Raw genomic sequence first — 14,653 nt, forward strand, 5'->3', positions numbered from 1 at the left:
AGAATATATTATTTAGATCATTCCAAAATGTCAACATGACCATGGGTAGCCATTTTTAAATCCCCTGCCCACAACATTGTTTTATGAGCATTGGTGGTTCAATGGTAGAATTCTCGCTTCCCATGCGAGAGATCTGGGTCCGATTCCCAGCCAGTGCAGTAGAATTCTGCCTGAAAAATGACATTTAGAATATTTTATTTAGATCATTCCAAAATGTCAACATGATCATGGGTGGCCATTTTTAAATCCCCTGCCCACAACATTGTTTTATGAGCATTGGTGGTTCAATGGTAGAATTCTCGCTTGCCATGCGAGAGATCTGGGACCTATTCCCACCCAGTGCAGTAGAATTCTGCCTGAAAAATGACATTTAGAATATTGTAATTAAATCATTCCAAAATGTCAACATGACCATAGGCGGCCATTTTCAAATCCCCTGCCCACATTGGAGATCTATGAGCATTGGTGGTTCAATGGTAGAATTCTCGCTTGCCATGCGAGAGATCTGGGTCCGATTCCCAGCCAGTGCAATAGAATTCTGCCTGAAAAATGACATTTAGAATATTTTATTTAGATCATTCCAAAATGTACACATGACCATGGGTGGCCATTTTTAAATCCCCTGCCCACAACATTGTTTTATGAGCATTGGTGGTTCAACGGTAGAATTCTCCCTTGCCATGCGAGAGATCTGGGTCCGATTCCCAGCCAGTGCAGTAGAATTCTGCCTGAAAAATGACATTTAGAATAATTTATCTAAATCATTCCAAGATTTCAACATGACCATAAGCGGCCATTTTTAAATCCCCTGCCCACATTGGAGTTCAATGAGCATTGGTGGTTCAATGGTAGAATTCTCGCTTCCCATGCGAGAGATCTGGGTCCGATTCCCAGCCAGTGCAGTAGAATTCTGCCCAAAGAATGACATTTAGAATATTTTATTTAGATCATTCCAAAATGTCAACATGACCATGGGTGGCCATTTTTAAATCCCCTGCCCACAACATTGTTTTATGAGCATTGGTGGTTCAATGGTAGAATTCTCGCTTCCCATGCGAGAGATCTGGGTCCGATTCCCAGCCAGTGCAGTAGAATTCTGCCTGAAAAATGACATTGAGAATATTTTATTTAGATCATTCCAAAATGTCAACATGACCATGGGTGGCCATTTTTAAATCCCCTGCCCACAACATTGTTTTATGAGCATTGGTGGTTCAATGGTAGAATTCTCGCTTCCCATGCGAGAGATCTGGGTCCGATTCCCAGCCAGTGCAGTAGAATTCCGCCCAAAAAATGACATTTAGAATATTGTAATTAAATCATTCCAAAGTTTCAACTTGACCATAAGCGGCCATTTTTAAATCCCCTTCACACATTGGGGTTCTATGAGCATTGGTGGTTCAATGGTAGAATTCTCGCTTGCCATGCGAGAGATCTGGGACCTATTCCCACCCAGTGCAGTAGAATTCTGCCTTAAAAATGACATTTAGAATATTGTAATTAAATCATTCCTAAATTTCAACTTGACCATAAGCGGCCATTTTAAAATCCCCTGCCCACATTGGAGTTCTATGAGCATTGATGGTTCAATGGTAGAATTCTCGCTTGCCATGCGAGAGATCTGGGTCCGATTCCCAGCCAGTGCAGTAGAATTCTGCCTGAAAAATGACATTTAGAATATTTTATTTAGATCATTCCAAAATGTCAACATGACCATGGGTGGCCATTTTTAAATCCCCTGCCCACAACATTGTTTTATGGGCATTGGTGGTTCAATGGTAGAATTCTCCCTTGCCATGCGAGAGATCTGGGACCGATTCCCAGCCAGTGCAGTAGAATTCTGCCTGAAAAATGACATTTAGAATAATGTATCTAAATCATTCCAAGATTTCAACATGACCATAAGCGGCCATTTTTAAATCCCCTGCCCACATTGGAGTTCAATGAGCATTGGTGGTTCAATGGTAGAATTCTCGCTTCCCATGCGAGAGATCTGGGTCCGATTCTCAGCCAGTGCAGTAGAATTCTGCCCAAAGAATGACATTTAGAATATATTATTTAGATCATTCCAAAATGTCAACATGACCATGGGTAGCCATTTTTAAATCCCCTGCCCACAACATTGTTTTATGAGCATTGGTGGTTCAATGGTAGAATTCTCGCTTCCCATGCGAGAGATCTGGGTCCGATTCCCAGCCAGTGCAGTAGAATTCTGCCTGAAAAATGACATTTAGAATATTTTATTTAGATCATTCCAAAATGTCAACATGATCATGGGTTGCCATTTTTAAATCCCCTGCCCACAACATTGTTTTATGAGCATTGGTGGTTCAATGGTAGAATTCTCGCTTGCCATGCGAGAGATCTGGGACCTATTCCCACCCAGTGCAGTAGAATTCTGCCTGAAAAATGACATTTAGAATATTGTAATTAAATCATTCCAAAATTTCAACATGACCATAGGCGGCCATTTTCAAATCCCCTGCCCACATTGGAGATCTATGAGCATTGGTGGTTCAATGGTAGAATTCTCGCTTGCCATGCGAGAGATCTGGGTCCGATTCCCAGCCAGTGCAATAGAATTCTGCCTGAAAAATGACATTTAGAATATTTTATTTAGATCATTCCAAAATGTACACATGACCATGGGTGGCCATTTTTAAATCCCCTGCCCACAACATTGTTTTATGAGCATTGGTGGTTCAATGGTAGAATTCTCCCTTGCCATGCGAGAGATCTGGGTCCGATTCCCAGCCAGTGCAGTAGAATTCTGCCTGAAAAATGACATTTAGAATAATTTATCTAAATCATTCCAAGATTTCAACATGACCATAAGCGGCCATTTTTAAATCCCCTGCCCACATTGGAGTTCAATGAGCATTGGTGGTTCAATGGTAGAATTCTCGCTTCCCATGCGAGAGATCTGGGTCCGATTCCCAGCCAGTGCAGTAGAATTCTGCCCAAAGAATGACATTTAGAATATTTTATTTAGATCATTCCAAAATGTCAACATGACCATGGGTGGCCATTTTTAAATCCCCTGCCCACATTGGAGATCTATGAGCATTGGTGGTTCAATGGTAGAATTCTCGCTTCCCATGCGAGAGATCTGGGTCCGATTCCCAGCCAGTGCAGTAGAATTCTGCCTGAAAAATGACATTGAGAATATTTTATTTAGATCATTCCAAAATGTCAACATGACCATGGGTGGCCATTTTTAAATCCCCTGCCCACAACATTGTTTTATGAGCATTGGTGGTTCAATGGTAGAATTCTCGCTTCCCATGCGAGAGATCTGGGTCCGATTCCCAGCCAGTGCAGTAGAATTCTGCCCAAAAAATGACATTTACAATATTGTAATTAAATCATTCCAAAATTTCAACTTGACCATAAGCGGCCATTTTTAAATCCCCTTCCCACATTGGAGTTCTATGAGCATTGGTGGTTCAATGGTAGAATTCTCGCTTGCCATGCGAGAGATCTGGGTCTGATTCCCAGCCAGTGCAGTAGAATTCTGCCTCAAAAATTACATTTAGAATATTTTATTTAGATCATTCCAAAATGTCAACATGACCATGGGTGGCCATTTTTAAATCCCCTGCCCACAACATTGTTTTATGAGCATTGGTGGTTCAATGGTAGAATTCTCCCTTGCCATGCGAGAGATCTGGGACGGATTCCCAGCCAGTGCAGTAGAATTCTGCCTGAAAAATGACATTTAGAATAATTTATCTAAATCATTCCAAGATTTCAACATGACCATAAGCGGCCATTTTTAAATCCCCTGCCCACATTGGAGTTCAATGAGCATTGGTGGTTCAATGGTAGAATTCTCGCTTGCCATGCGAGAGATCTGGGTCCGATTCCCAGCCAGTGCAGTAGAATTCTGCCCAAAGAATGACATTTAGAATATTTTATTTAGCTCATTCCAAAATGTCAACATGACCATGGGTGGCCATTTTTATATCCCCTGCCCACAACATTGTTTTATGAGCATTGGTGGTTCAATGGTAGAATTCTCGCTTCCCATGCGAGAGATCTGGGTCCGATTCCCAGCCAGTGCAGTAGAATTCTGCCTGAAAAATGACATTTAGAATATTTTATTTAGATCATTCCAAAATGTCAACATGACCATGGGTGGCCATTTTTAAATCCCCTGCCCACAACATTGTTTTATGAGCATTGGTGGTTCAATGGTAGAATTCTCGCTTGCCATGCGAGAGATCTGGGACCTATTCCCACCCAGTGCAGTAGAATTCTGCCTGAAAAATGACATTTAGAATATTGTAATTAAATCATTCCAAAATTTCAACTTGACCATAAGCGGCCATTTTCAAATCCCCTGCCCACATTGGAGTTCTATGAGCATTGATGGTTCAATGGTAGAATTCTAGCTTGCCATGCGAGAGATCTGGGTCCGATTCCCAGCCAATGCAGTAGAATTCTGCCTGAAAAATGACATTTAGAATATTTTATTTAGATCATTCCAAAATGTCAACATGACCATGGGTGGCCATTTTTAAATCCCCTGCCCACAACATTGTTTTATGAGCATTGGTGGTTCAATGGTAGAATTCTCGCTTGCCATGCGAGAGATCTGGGTCCGATTCCCAGCCAGTGCAGTAGAATTCTGCCTGAAAAATGACATTTAGAATAATGTATCTAAATCATTCCAAGATTTCAACATGACCATAAGCGGCCATTTTTAAATCCCCTGCCCACATTGGAGTTCAATGAGCATTGGTGGTTCAATGGTAGAATTCTCGCTTCCCATGCGAGAGATCTGGGTCCGATTCCCAGCCAGTGCAGTAGAATTCTGCCTGAAAAATGACATTTAGAATATTTTATTTAGATCATTCCAAAATGTCAACATGATCATGGGTGGCCATTTTTAAATCCCCTGCCCACAACATTGTTTTATGAGCATTGGTGGTTCAATGGTAGAATTCTCGCTTGCCATGCGAGAGATCTGGGACCTATTCCCACCCAGTGCAGTAGAATTCTGCCTGAAAAATGACATTTAGAATATTGTAATTAAATCATTCCAAAATTTCAACATGACCATAGGCGGCCATTTTCAAATCCCCTGCCCACATTGGAGATCTATGAGCATTGGTGGTTCAATGGTAGAATTCTCGCTTGCCATGCGAGAGATCTGGGTCCGATTCCCAGCCAGTGCAATAGAATTCTGCCTGAAAAATGACATTTAGAATATTTTATTTAGATCATTCCAAAATGTACACATGACCATGGGTGGCCATTTTTAAATCCCCTGCCCACAACATTGTTTTATGAGCATTGGTGGTTCAATGGTAGAATTCTCCCTTGCCATGCGAGAGATCTGGGTCCGATTCCCAGCCAGTGCAGTAGAATTCTGCCTGAAAAATGACATTTAGAATAATTTATCTAAATCATTCCAAGATTTCAACATGACCATAAGCGGCCATTTTTAAATCCCCTGCCCACATTGGAGTTCAATGAGCATTGGTGGTTCAATGGTAGAATTCTCGCTTCCCATGCGAGAGATCTGGGTCCGATTCCCAGCCAGTGCAGTAGAATTCTGCCCAAAGAATGACATTTAGAATATTTTATTTAGATCATTCCAAAATGTCAACATGACCATGGGTGGCCATTTTTAAATCCCCTGCCCACAACATTGTTTTATGAGCATTGGTGGTTCAATGGTAGAATTCTCGCTTCCCATGCGAGAGATCTGGGTCCGATTCCCAGCCAGTGCAGTAGAATTCTGCCTGAAAAATGACATTGAGAATATTTTATTTAGATCATTCCAAAATGTCAACATGACCATGGGTGGCCATTTTTAAATCCCCTGCCCACAACATTGTTTTATGAGCATTGGTGGTTCAATGGTAGAATTCTCGCTTCCCATGCGAGAGATCTGGGTCCGATTCCCAGCCAGTGCAGTAGAATTCTGCCCAAAAAATGACATTTAGAATATTGTAATTAAATCATTCCAAAATTTCAACTTGACCATAAGCGGCCATTTTTAAATCCCCTTCCCACATTGGAGTTCTATGAGCATTGGTGGTTCAATGGTAGAATTCTCGCTTGCCATGCGAGAGATCTGGGACCTATTCCCACCCAGTGCAGTAGAATTCTGCCTGAAAAATGACATTTAGAATATTGTAATTAAATCATTCCTAAATTTCAACTTGACCATAAGCGGCCATTTTGAAATCCCCTTCCCACATTGGAGTTCTATGAGCATTGGTGGTTCAATGGTAGAATTCTCGCTTGCCATGCGAGAGATCTGGGACCTATTCCCACCCAGTGCAGTAGAATTCTGCCTGAAAAATGACATTTAGAATATTGTAATTAAATCATTCCTAAATTTCAACTTGACCATAAGCGGCCATTTTGAAATCCCCTGCCCACATTGGAGTTCTATGATCATTGATGGTTCAATGGTAGAATTCTCGCTTGACATGCGAGAGATCTGGGTCCGATTCCCAGCCGGTGCAGTAGAATTCTGCCCAAAGAATGACATATAGAATATTTTATTTAGATCATTCCAAAATATCAACATATCCATAGGTGGCCATTTTTAAATCCCCTGCCTACAATATTGTTGTATGAGCATTGGTGGTTCAATGGTAGAATTCTCGCTTGCCATGCGAGAGATCTGGGTCCGATTCCCAGCCAGTGCAGTAGAATTCTGCCCAAAGAATGACATTTAGAATATTTTATTTAGATCATTCCAAAATGTCAACATGACCATAGGTGGCCATTTTTAAATCCCCTGCCTACAATATTGTTGTATGAGCATTGGTGGTTCAATGGTAGAATTCTCTCTTGCAATGCGAGAGATCTGGGTCCGATTCCCAGCCAGTGCAGTAGAATTCTGCCTGAAAAATGACATTTAGAATATTGTAATTAAATCATTCCAAAATTTCAACATGACCATAAGCGGCCATTTTTAAATCCCCTTCCCACATCGGAGTTCTATGAGCATTGTTGGTTCAATGGTAGAATTCTCGCTTGCCATGCGAGAGATCTGGGTCCGATTCCCAGCCAGTGCAGTAGAATTCTGCCTGAAAAATGACATTTAGAAATTTTTATATAGATCATTCCAAAATGTCAACATGACCATAGGTGGCCATTTTCAAATCCCCTGCCCAGATTGGAAATCTATGAGCGTTGGTGGTTCAATGGTAGAATTCATGCTTCCCATGCGAGAGATCTGTGTCCGATTCCCAGCCAGTGCAGTAGAATTCTGTCTGAAAAATGACATTTAGAATAATGTAATTAAATCATTCCTAAATTTCAACTTGACCATAAGCGGCCATTTTTAAATCCCCTGCCCAGATTGGAGTTCTATGAGCATTGGTGGTTCAATGGTAGAATTCTCGCTTGCCATGCGAGAGATCTGGGTCCGATTCCCAGCCAGTGCAGTAGAATTCTGCCTGAAAAATGACATTTAGAATAATGTATCTAAATCATTCCAAGATTTCAACATGACCATAAGCGGCCATTTTTAAATCCCCTGCCCACATTGGAGTTCTATGAGCATTGGTGGTTCAATGGTAGAATTCTCGCTTGCCATGCGAGAGATCTGGGTCCGATTCCCAGCCAGTGCAGTAGAATTCTGCCTGAAAAATGACATTTACAATATTGTAATTAAATCATTCCAAAATTTCAACTTGACCATAATCGGCCATTTTTAAATCCCCTTCCCACATTGGAGTTCTATGAGCATTGGTGGTTCAATGGTAGAATTCTCGCTTGCCATGCGAGAGATCTGGGTCTGATTCCCAGCCAGTGCAGTAGAATTCTGCCTGAAAAATGACATTTAGAATATTTTATTTAGATCATTCCAAAATGTCAACATGACCATGGGTGGCCATTTTTAAATCCCCTGCCCACAACATTGTTTTATGAGCATTGGTGGTTCAATGGTAGAATTCTCCCTTGCCATGCGAGAGATCTGGGACGGATTCCCAGCCAGTGCAGTAGAATTCTGCCTGAAAAATGACATTTAGAATAATTTATCTAAATCATTCCAAGATTTCAACATGACCATAAGCGGCCATTTTTAAATCCCCTGCCCACATTGGAGTTCAATGAGCATTGGTGGTTCAATGGTAGAATTCTCGCTTGCCATGCGAGAGATCTGGGTCCGATTCCCAGCCAGTGAAGTAGAATTCTGCCCAAAGAATGACATTTAGAATATTTTATTTAGCTCATTCCAAAATGTCAACATGACCATGGGTGGCCATTTTTAAATCCCCTGCCCACAACATTGTTTTATGAGCATTGGTGGTTCAATGGTAGAATTCTCGCTTGCCATGCGAGAGATCTGGGACCTATTCCCACCCAGTGCAGTAGAATTCTGCCTGAAAAATTACATTTAGAATATTGTAATTAAATCATTCCAAAATTTCAACTTGACCATAAGCGGCCATTTTCAAATCCCCTGCCCACATTGGAGTTCTATGAGCATTGATGGTTCAATGGTAGAATTCTAGCTTGCCATGCGAGAGATCTGGGTCCGATTCCCAGCCAGTGCAGTAGAATTCTGCCTGAAAAATGACATTTAGAATATTTTATTTAGATCATTCCAAAATGTCAACATGACCATGGGTGGCCATTTTTAAATCCCCTGCCCACAACATTGTTTTATGAGCATTGGTGGTTCAATGGTAGAATTCTCGCTTGCCATGCGAGAGATCTGGGTCCGATTCCCAGCCAGTGCAGTAGAATTCTGCCTGAAAAATGACATTTAGAATAATGTATCTAAATCATTCCAAGATTTCAACATGACCATAAGCGGCCATTTTTAAATCCCCTGCCCACATTGGAGTTCAATGAGCATTGGTGGTTCAATGGTAGAATTCTCGCTTCCCATGCGAGAGATCTGGGTCCGATTCCCAGCCAGTGCAGTAGAATTCTGCCCAAAGAATGACATTTAGAATATATTATTTAGATCATTCCAAAATGTCAACATGACCATGGGTGGCCATTTTTAAATCCCCTGCCCACAACATTGTTTTATGAGCATTGGTGGTTCAATGGTAGAATTCTCGCTTCCCATGCGAGAGATCTGGGTCCGATTCCCAGCCAGTGCAGTAGAATTCTGCCTGAAAAATTACATTTAGAATATTGTAATTAAATCATTCCAAAGTTTCAACTTGACCATAAGCGGCCATTTTTAAATCCCCTTCCCACATTGGGGTTCTATGAGCATTGGTGGTTCAATGGTAGAATTCTCCCTTGCCATGCGAGAGATCTGGGACCGATTCCCAGCCAGTGCAGTAGAATTCTGCCTGAAAAATGACATTTAGAATAATGTATCTAAATCATTCCAAGATTTCAACATGACCATAAGCGGCCATTTTTAAATCCCCTGCCCACATTGGAGTTCAATGAGCATTGGTGGTTCAATGGTAGAATTCTCGCTTCCCATGCGAGAGATCTGGGTCCGATTCTCAGCCAGTGCAGTAGAATTCTGCCAAAAGAATGACATTTAGAATATATTATTTAGATCATTCCAAAATGTCAACATGACCATGGGTAGCCATTTTTAAATCCCCTGCCCACAACATTGTTTTATGAGCATTGGTGGTTCAATGGTAGAATTCTCGCTTCCCATGCGAGAGATCTGGGTCCGATTCCCAGCCAGTGCAGTAGAATTCTGCCTGAAAAATGACATTTAGAATATTTTATTTAGATCATTCCAAAATGTCAACATGATCATGGGTGGCCATTTTTAAATCCCCTGCCCACAACATTGTTTTATGAGCATTGGTGGTTCAATGGTAGAATTCTCGCTTGCCATGCGAGAGATCTGGGACCTATTCCCACCCAGTGCAGTAGAATTCTGCCTGAAAAATGACATTTAGAATATTGTAATTAAATCATTCCAAAATTTCAACATGACCATAGGCGGCCATTTTCAAATCCCCTGCCCACATTGGAGATCTATGAGCATTGGTGGTTCAATGGTAGAATTCTCGCTTGCCATGCGAGAGATCTGGGTCCGATTCCCAGCCAGTGCAATAGAATTCTGCCTGAAAAATGACATTTAGAATATTTTATTTAGATCATTCCAAAATGTACACATGACCATGGGTGGCCATTTTTAAATCCCCTGCCCACAACATTGTTTTATGAGCATTGGTGGTTCAATGGTAGAATTCTCCCTTGCCATGCGAGAGATCTGGGTCCGATTCCCAGCCAGTGCAGTAGAATTCTGCCTGAAAAATGACATTTAGAATAATTTATCTAAATCATTCCAAGATTTCAACATGACCATAAGCGGCCATTTTTAAATCCCCTGCCCACATTGGAGTTCAATGAGCATTGGTGGTTCAATGGTAGAATTCTCGCTTCCCATGCGAGAGATCTGGGTCCGATTCCCAGCCAGTGCAGTAGAATTCTGCCCAAAGAATGACATTTAGAATATTTTATTTAGATCATTCCAAAATGTCAACATGACCATGGGTGGCCATTTTTAAATCCCCTGCCCACAACATTGTTTTATGAGCATTGGTGGTTCAATGGTAGAATTCTCGCTTCCCATGCGAGAGATCTGGGTCCGATTCCCAGCCAGTGCAGTAGAATTCTGCCTGAAAAATGACATTGAGAATATTTTATTTAGATCATTCCAAAATGTCAACATGACCATGGGTGGCCATTTTTAAATCCCCTGCCCACAACATTGTTTTATGAGCATTGGTGGTTCAATGGTAGAATTCTCGCTTCCCATGCGAGAGATCTGGGTCCGATTCCCAGCCAGTGCAGTAGAATTCTGCCCAAAAAATGACATTTAGAATATTGTAATTAAATCATTCCAAAATTTCAACTTGACCATAAGCGGCCATTTTTAAATCCCCTTCCCACATTGGAGTTCTATGAGCATTGGTGGTTCAATGGTAGAATTCTCGCTTGCCATGCGAGAGATCTGGGACCTATTCCCACCCAGTGCAGTAGAATTCTCCCTGAAAAATGACATTTAGAATATTGTAATTAAATCATTCCAAAATTTCAACATGACCATAGGCGGCCATTTTCAAATCCCCTGCCCACATTGGAGATCTATGAGCATTGGTGGTTCAATGGTAGAATTCATGCTTCCCATGCGAGAGATCTGTGTCCGATTCCCAGCCAGTGCAGTAGAATTTTGCCTGAAAAATGACATTTAGAATATTGTAATTAAATCATTCCAAAATTTCAACTTGACCATAAGCGGCCATTTTTAAATCCCCTTCCCACATTGGGGTTCTTTGAGCATTGGTGGTTCAATGGTAGAATTCTCGCTTGCCATGCGAGAGATCTGGGACCTATTCCCACCCAGTGCAGTAGAATTCTCCCTGAAAAATGACATTTAGAATATTGTAATTAAATCATTCCAAAATTTCAACATGACCATAGGCGGCCATTTTCAAATCTCCTGCCCACATTGGAGATCTATGAGCATTGGTGGTTCAATGGTAGAATTCATGCTTCCCTTGCGAGAGATCTGTGTCCGATTCCCAGCCAGTGCAGTAGAATTTTGCCTGAAAAATGACATTTAGAATATTGTAATTAAATCATTCCAAAATTTCAACTTGACCATAAGCGGCCATTTTTAAATCCCCTGCCCACATTGGAGTTCTATGAGCATTGGTGGTTCAATGGTAGAATTCTCGCTTCCCATGCGAGAGATCTGGGTCTGATTCCCAGCCAGTGCAGTAGAATTCTGCCTGAAAAATGACATTTAGAATAATGTATCTAAATCATTCCAAGATTTCAAAATGACCATAAGCGGCCATTTTTAAATCCCCTGCCCACATTGGAGTTCAATGAGCATTGGTGGTTCAATGGTAGAATTCTCGCTTCCCATGCGAGAGATCTGGGTCCGATTCCCAGCCAGTGCAGTAGAATTCTGCCCAAAGAATGACATTTAGAATATATTATTTAGATCATTCCAAAATGTCAACATGACCATGGGTGGCCATTTTTAAATCCCCTGCCCACAACATTGTTTTATGAGCATTGGTGGTTCAATGGTAGAATTCTCGCTTCCCATGCGAGAGATCTGGGTCCGATTCCCAGCCAGTGCAGTAGAATTCTGCCTGAAAAATGACATTTAGAATATTTTATTTAGATCATTCCAAAATGTCAACATGATCATGGGTGGCCATTTTTAAATCCCCTGCCCACAACATTGTTTTATGAGCATTGGTGGTTCAATGGTAGAATTCTCGCTTCCCATGCGAGAGATCTGGGTCCGATTCCCAGCCAGTGCAGTAGAATTCTGCCTGAAAAATGACATTTAGAATATTTTATTTAGATCATTCCAAAATGTCAACATGATCATGGGTGGCCATTTTTAAATCCCCTGCCCACAACATTGTTTTATGAGCATTGGTGGTTCAATGGTAGAATTCTCGCTTCCCATGCGAGAGATCTGGGTCCGATTCCCAGCCAGTGCAGTAGAATTCTGCCTGAAAAATGACATTGAGAATATTTTATTTAGATCATTCCAAAATGTCAACATGACCATGGGTGGCCATTTTTAAATCCCCTGCCCACAACATTGTTTTATGAGCATTGGTGGTTCAATGGTAGAATTCTCGCTTCCCATGCGAGAGATCTGGGTCCGATTCCCAGCCAGTGCAGTAGAATTCTGCCCAAAAAATGACATTTAGAATATTGTAATTAAATCATTCCAAAATTTCAACTTGACCATAAGCGGCCATTTTTAAATCCCCTTCCCACATTGGAGTTCTATGAGCATTGGTGGTTCAATGGTAGAATTCTCGCTTGCCATGCGAGAGATCTGGGACCTATTCCCACCCAGTGCAGTAGAATTCTCCCTGAAAAATGACATTTAGAATATTGTAATTAAATCATTCCAAAATTTCAACATGACCATAGGCGGCCATTTTCAAATCCCCTGCCCACATTGGAGATCTATGAGCATTGGTGGTTCAATGGTAGAATTCATGCTTCCCATGCGAGAGATCTGTGTCCGATTCCCAGCCAGTGCAGTAGAATTTTGCCTGAAAAATGACATTTAGAATATTGTAATTAAATCATTCCAAAATTTCAACTTGACCATAAGCGGCCATTTTTAAATCCCCTTCCCACATTGGGGTTCTTTGAGCATTGGTGGTTCAATGGTAGAATTCTCGCTTGCCATGCGAGAGATCTGGGACCTATTCCCACCCAGTGCAGTAGAATTCTCCCTGAAAAATGACATTTAGAATATTGTAATTAAATCATTCCAAAATTTCAACATGACCATAGGCGGCCATTTTCAAATCTCCTGCCCACATTGGAGATCTATGAGCATTGGTGGTTCAATGGTAGAATTCATGCTTCCCTTGCGAGAGATCTGTGTCCGATTCCCAGCCAGTGCAGTAGAATTTTGCCTGAAAAATGACATTTAGAATATTGTAATTAAATCATTCCAAAATTTCAACTTGACCATAAGCGGCCATTTTTAAATCCCCTGCCCACATTGGAGTTCTATGAGCATTGGTGGTTCAATGGTAGAATTCTCGCTTCCCATGCGAGAGATCTGGGTCTGATTCCCAGCCAGTGCAGTAGAATTCTGCCTGAAAAATGACATTTAGAATAATGTATCTAAATCATTCCAAGATTTCAAAATGACCATAAGCGGCCATTTTTAAATCCCCTGCCCACATTGGAGTTCAATGAGCATTGGTGGTTCAATGGTAGAATTCTCGCTTCCCATGCGAGAGATCTGGGTCCGATTCCCAGCCAGTGCAGTAGAATTCTGCCCAAAGAATGACATTTAGAATATATTATTTAGATCATTCCAAAATGTCAACATGACCATGGGTGGCCATTTTTAAATCCCCTGCCCACAACATTGTTTTATGAGCATTGGTGGTTCAATGGTAGAATTCTCGCTTCCCATGCGAGAGATCTGGGTCCGATTCCCAGCCAGTGCAGTAGAATTCTGCCTGAAAAATGACATTTAGAATATTTTATTTAGATCATTCCAAAATGTCAACATGATCATGGGTGGCCATTTTTAAATCCCCTGCCCACAACATTGTTTTATGAGCATTGGTGGTTCAATGGTAGAATTCTCGCTTCCCATGCGAGAGATCTGGGTCCGATTCCCAGCCAGTGCAGTAGAATTCTGCCCAAAAAATGACATTTAGAATATTGTAATTAAATCATTCCAAAGTTTCAACTTGACCATAAGCGGCCATTTTTAAATCCCCTTCACACATTGGGGTTCTATGAGCATTGGTGGTTCAATGGTAGAATTCTCGCTTGCCATGCGAGAGATCTGGGACCTATTCCCACCCAGTGCAGTAGAATTCTGCCTTAAAAATGACATTTAGAATATTGTAATTAAATCATTCCTAAATTTCAACTTGACCATAAGCGGCCATTTTAAAATCCCCTGCCCACATTGGAGTTCTATGAGCATTGATGGTTCAATGGTAGAATTCTCGCTTGCCATGCGAGAGATCTGGGTCCGATTCCCAGCCAGTGCAGTAGAATTCTGCCTGAAAAATGACATTTAGAATGTTTTATTTAGATCATTCCAAAATGTCAACATGACCATGGGTGGCCATTTTTAAATCCCCTGCCCACAACATTGTTTTATGAGCATTGGTGGTTCAATGGTAGAATTCTCCCTTGCCATGCGAGAGATCTGGGACCGATT

The 14,653-nt window shown here is 41.3% G+C and overlaps 42 non-coding genes across 42 annotated transcripts; all 42 read left to right on the forward strand.

The window, feature by feature from the left end:
* The first annotated feature begins 87 nt into the window (after positions 1-87).
* Positions 88-158, forward strand: trnag-ccc (transfer RNA glycine (anticodon CCC)). The gene has a single exon. It is a non-coding gene; the product is annotated as a tRNA-Gly (tRNA).
* A 301-nt stretch (positions 159-459) lies between these two features.
* On the forward strand, positions 460-530 carry trnag-gcc (transfer RNA glycine (anticodon GCC)). Its single transcript has one exon. It is a non-coding gene; the product is annotated as a tRNA-Gly (tRNA).
* Positions 531-831: 301 nt separating this feature from the next.
* trnag-ccc (transfer RNA glycine (anticodon CCC)) lies at positions 832-902 on the forward strand. Its single transcript has one exon. It is a non-coding gene; the product is annotated as a tRNA-Gly (tRNA).
* Positions 903-1,017: 115 nt separating this feature from the next.
* On the forward strand, positions 1,018-1,088 carry trnag-ccc (transfer RNA glycine (anticodon CCC)). Its single transcript has one exon. It is a non-coding gene; the product is annotated as a tRNA-Gly (tRNA).
* A 115-nt stretch (positions 1,089-1,203) lies between these two features.
* Positions 1,204-1,274, forward strand: trnag-ccc (transfer RNA glycine (anticodon CCC)). The gene has a single exon. It is a non-coding gene; the product is annotated as a tRNA-Gly (tRNA).
* Positions 1,275-1,947: 673 nt separating this feature from the next.
* Positions 1,948-2,018, forward strand: trnag-ccc (transfer RNA glycine (anticodon CCC)). Its single transcript has one exon. It is a non-coding gene; the product is annotated as a tRNA-Gly (tRNA).
* A 115-nt stretch (positions 2,019-2,133) lies between these two features.
* trnag-ccc (transfer RNA glycine (anticodon CCC)) lies at positions 2,134-2,204 on the forward strand. Its single transcript has one exon. It is a non-coding gene; the product is annotated as a tRNA-Gly (tRNA).
* Positions 2,205-2,505: 301 nt separating this feature from the next.
* trnag-gcc (transfer RNA glycine (anticodon GCC)) lies at positions 2,506-2,576 on the forward strand. Its single transcript has one exon. It is a non-coding gene; the product is annotated as a tRNA-Gly (tRNA).
* Positions 2,577-2,877: 301 nt separating this feature from the next.
* On the forward strand, positions 2,878-2,948 carry trnag-ccc (transfer RNA glycine (anticodon CCC)). Its single transcript has one exon. It is a non-coding gene; the product is annotated as a tRNA-Gly (tRNA).
* Positions 2,949-3,063: 115 nt separating this feature from the next.
* On the forward strand, positions 3,064-3,134 carry trnag-ccc (transfer RNA glycine (anticodon CCC)). Its single transcript has one exon. It is a non-coding gene; the product is annotated as a tRNA-Gly (tRNA).
* A 115-nt stretch (positions 3,135-3,249) lies between these two features.
* trnag-ccc (transfer RNA glycine (anticodon CCC)) lies at positions 3,250-3,320 on the forward strand. The gene has a single exon. It is a non-coding gene; the product is annotated as a tRNA-Gly (tRNA).
* Positions 3,321-3,807: 487 nt separating this feature from the next.
* Positions 3,808-3,878, forward strand: trnag-gcc (transfer RNA glycine (anticodon GCC)). Its single transcript has one exon. It is a non-coding gene; the product is annotated as a tRNA-Gly (tRNA).
* Positions 3,879-3,993: 115 nt separating this feature from the next.
* Positions 3,994-4,064, forward strand: trnag-ccc (transfer RNA glycine (anticodon CCC)). Its single transcript has one exon. It is a non-coding gene; the product is annotated as a tRNA-Gly (tRNA).
* A 487-nt stretch (positions 4,065-4,551) lies between these two features.
* trnag-gcc (transfer RNA glycine (anticodon GCC)) lies at positions 4,552-4,622 on the forward strand. Its single transcript has one exon. It is a non-coding gene; the product is annotated as a tRNA-Gly (tRNA).
* A 115-nt stretch (positions 4,623-4,737) lies between these two features.
* Positions 4,738-4,808, forward strand: trnag-ccc (transfer RNA glycine (anticodon CCC)). The gene has a single exon. It is a non-coding gene; the product is annotated as a tRNA-Gly (tRNA).
* A 301-nt stretch (positions 4,809-5,109) lies between these two features.
* Positions 5,110-5,180, forward strand: trnag-gcc (transfer RNA glycine (anticodon GCC)). Its single transcript has one exon. It is a non-coding gene; the product is annotated as a tRNA-Gly (tRNA).
* Positions 5,181-5,481: 301 nt separating this feature from the next.
* trnag-ccc (transfer RNA glycine (anticodon CCC)) lies at positions 5,482-5,552 on the forward strand. The gene has a single exon. It is a non-coding gene; the product is annotated as a tRNA-Gly (tRNA).
* Positions 5,553-5,667: 115 nt separating this feature from the next.
* trnag-ccc (transfer RNA glycine (anticodon CCC)) lies at positions 5,668-5,738 on the forward strand. The gene has a single exon. It is a non-coding gene; the product is annotated as a tRNA-Gly (tRNA).
* A 115-nt stretch (positions 5,739-5,853) lies between these two features.
* Positions 5,854-5,924, forward strand: trnag-ccc (transfer RNA glycine (anticodon CCC)). The gene has a single exon. It is a non-coding gene; the product is annotated as a tRNA-Gly (tRNA).
* Positions 5,925-6,597: 673 nt separating this feature from the next.
* trnag-gcc (transfer RNA glycine (anticodon GCC)) lies at positions 6,598-6,668 on the forward strand. Its single transcript has one exon. It is a non-coding gene; the product is annotated as a tRNA-Gly (tRNA).
* Positions 6,669-6,783: 115 nt separating this feature from the next.
* On the forward strand, positions 6,784-6,854 carry trnac-gca (transfer RNA cysteine (anticodon GCA)). The gene has a single exon. It is a non-coding gene; the product is annotated as a tRNA-Cys (tRNA).
* Positions 6,855-7,341: 487 nt separating this feature from the next.
* Positions 7,342-7,412, forward strand: trnag-gcc (transfer RNA glycine (anticodon GCC)). The gene has a single exon. It is a non-coding gene; the product is annotated as a tRNA-Gly (tRNA).
* Positions 7,413-7,527: 115 nt separating this feature from the next.
* On the forward strand, positions 7,528-7,598 carry trnag-gcc (transfer RNA glycine (anticodon GCC)). Its single transcript has one exon. It is a non-coding gene; the product is annotated as a tRNA-Gly (tRNA).
* A 1,045-nt stretch (positions 7,599-8,643) lies between these two features.
* trnag-gcc (transfer RNA glycine (anticodon GCC)) lies at positions 8,644-8,714 on the forward strand. Its single transcript has one exon. It is a non-coding gene; the product is annotated as a tRNA-Gly (tRNA).
* A 115-nt stretch (positions 8,715-8,829) lies between these two features.
* Positions 8,830-8,900, forward strand: trnag-ccc (transfer RNA glycine (anticodon CCC)). Its single transcript has one exon. It is a non-coding gene; the product is annotated as a tRNA-Gly (tRNA).
* A 115-nt stretch (positions 8,901-9,015) lies between these two features.
* Positions 9,016-9,086, forward strand: trnag-ccc (transfer RNA glycine (anticodon CCC)). The gene has a single exon. It is a non-coding gene; the product is annotated as a tRNA-Gly (tRNA).
* Positions 9,087-9,387: 301 nt separating this feature from the next.
* On the forward strand, positions 9,388-9,458 carry trnag-ccc (transfer RNA glycine (anticodon CCC)). The gene has a single exon. It is a non-coding gene; the product is annotated as a tRNA-Gly (tRNA).
* Positions 9,459-9,573: 115 nt separating this feature from the next.
* On the forward strand, positions 9,574-9,644 carry trnag-ccc (transfer RNA glycine (anticodon CCC)). Its single transcript has one exon. It is a non-coding gene; the product is annotated as a tRNA-Gly (tRNA).
* A 301-nt stretch (positions 9,645-9,945) lies between these two features.
* Positions 9,946-10,016, forward strand: trnag-gcc (transfer RNA glycine (anticodon GCC)). Its single transcript has one exon. It is a non-coding gene; the product is annotated as a tRNA-Gly (tRNA).
* A 301-nt stretch (positions 10,017-10,317) lies between these two features.
* Positions 10,318-10,388, forward strand: trnag-ccc (transfer RNA glycine (anticodon CCC)). Its single transcript has one exon. It is a non-coding gene; the product is annotated as a tRNA-Gly (tRNA).
* A 115-nt stretch (positions 10,389-10,503) lies between these two features.
* trnag-ccc (transfer RNA glycine (anticodon CCC)) lies at positions 10,504-10,574 on the forward strand. Its single transcript has one exon. It is a non-coding gene; the product is annotated as a tRNA-Gly (tRNA).
* Positions 10,575-10,689: 115 nt separating this feature from the next.
* On the forward strand, positions 10,690-10,760 carry trnag-ccc (transfer RNA glycine (anticodon CCC)). Its single transcript has one exon. It is a non-coding gene; the product is annotated as a tRNA-Gly (tRNA).
* Positions 10,761-11,619: 859 nt separating this feature from the next.
* trnag-ccc (transfer RNA glycine (anticodon CCC)) lies at positions 11,620-11,690 on the forward strand. The gene has a single exon. It is a non-coding gene; the product is annotated as a tRNA-Gly (tRNA).
* Positions 11,691-11,805: 115 nt separating this feature from the next.
* trnag-ccc (transfer RNA glycine (anticodon CCC)) lies at positions 11,806-11,876 on the forward strand. Its single transcript has one exon. It is a non-coding gene; the product is annotated as a tRNA-Gly (tRNA).
* Positions 11,877-11,991: 115 nt separating this feature from the next.
* Positions 11,992-12,062, forward strand: trnag-ccc (transfer RNA glycine (anticodon CCC)). The gene has a single exon. It is a non-coding gene; the product is annotated as a tRNA-Gly (tRNA).
* A 115-nt stretch (positions 12,063-12,177) lies between these two features.
* Positions 12,178-12,248, forward strand: trnag-ccc (transfer RNA glycine (anticodon CCC)). The gene has a single exon. It is a non-coding gene; the product is annotated as a tRNA-Gly (tRNA).
* Positions 12,249-12,363: 115 nt separating this feature from the next.
* On the forward strand, positions 12,364-12,434 carry trnag-ccc (transfer RNA glycine (anticodon CCC)). Its single transcript has one exon. It is a non-coding gene; the product is annotated as a tRNA-Gly (tRNA).
* Positions 12,435-12,549: 115 nt separating this feature from the next.
* On the forward strand, positions 12,550-12,620 carry trnag-ccc (transfer RNA glycine (anticodon CCC)). The gene has a single exon. It is a non-coding gene; the product is annotated as a tRNA-Gly (tRNA).
* An 859-nt stretch (positions 12,621-13,479) lies between these two features.
* trnag-ccc (transfer RNA glycine (anticodon CCC)) lies at positions 13,480-13,550 on the forward strand. The gene has a single exon. It is a non-coding gene; the product is annotated as a tRNA-Gly (tRNA).
* Positions 13,551-13,665: 115 nt separating this feature from the next.
* Positions 13,666-13,736, forward strand: trnag-ccc (transfer RNA glycine (anticodon CCC)). Its single transcript has one exon. It is a non-coding gene; the product is annotated as a tRNA-Gly (tRNA).
* A 115-nt stretch (positions 13,737-13,851) lies between these two features.
* On the forward strand, positions 13,852-13,922 carry trnag-ccc (transfer RNA glycine (anticodon CCC)). The gene has a single exon. It is a non-coding gene; the product is annotated as a tRNA-Gly (tRNA).
* Positions 13,923-14,037: 115 nt separating this feature from the next.
* Positions 14,038-14,108, forward strand: trnag-ccc (transfer RNA glycine (anticodon CCC)). Its single transcript has one exon. It is a non-coding gene; the product is annotated as a tRNA-Gly (tRNA).
* The last annotated feature ends 545 nt before the right edge of the window (positions 14,109-14,653 follow it).

The sequence above is a fragment of the Gasterosteus aculeatus genome, unplaced genomic scaffold, assembly GCF_964276395.1.
Source record: "Gasterosteus aculeatus unplaced genomic scaffold, fGasAcu3.hap1.1 HAP1_SCAFFOLD_24, whole genome shotgun sequence".
NCBI lineage: Eukaryota > Metazoa > Chordata > Actinopteri > Perciformes > Gasterosteidae > Gasterosteus > Gasterosteus aculeatus.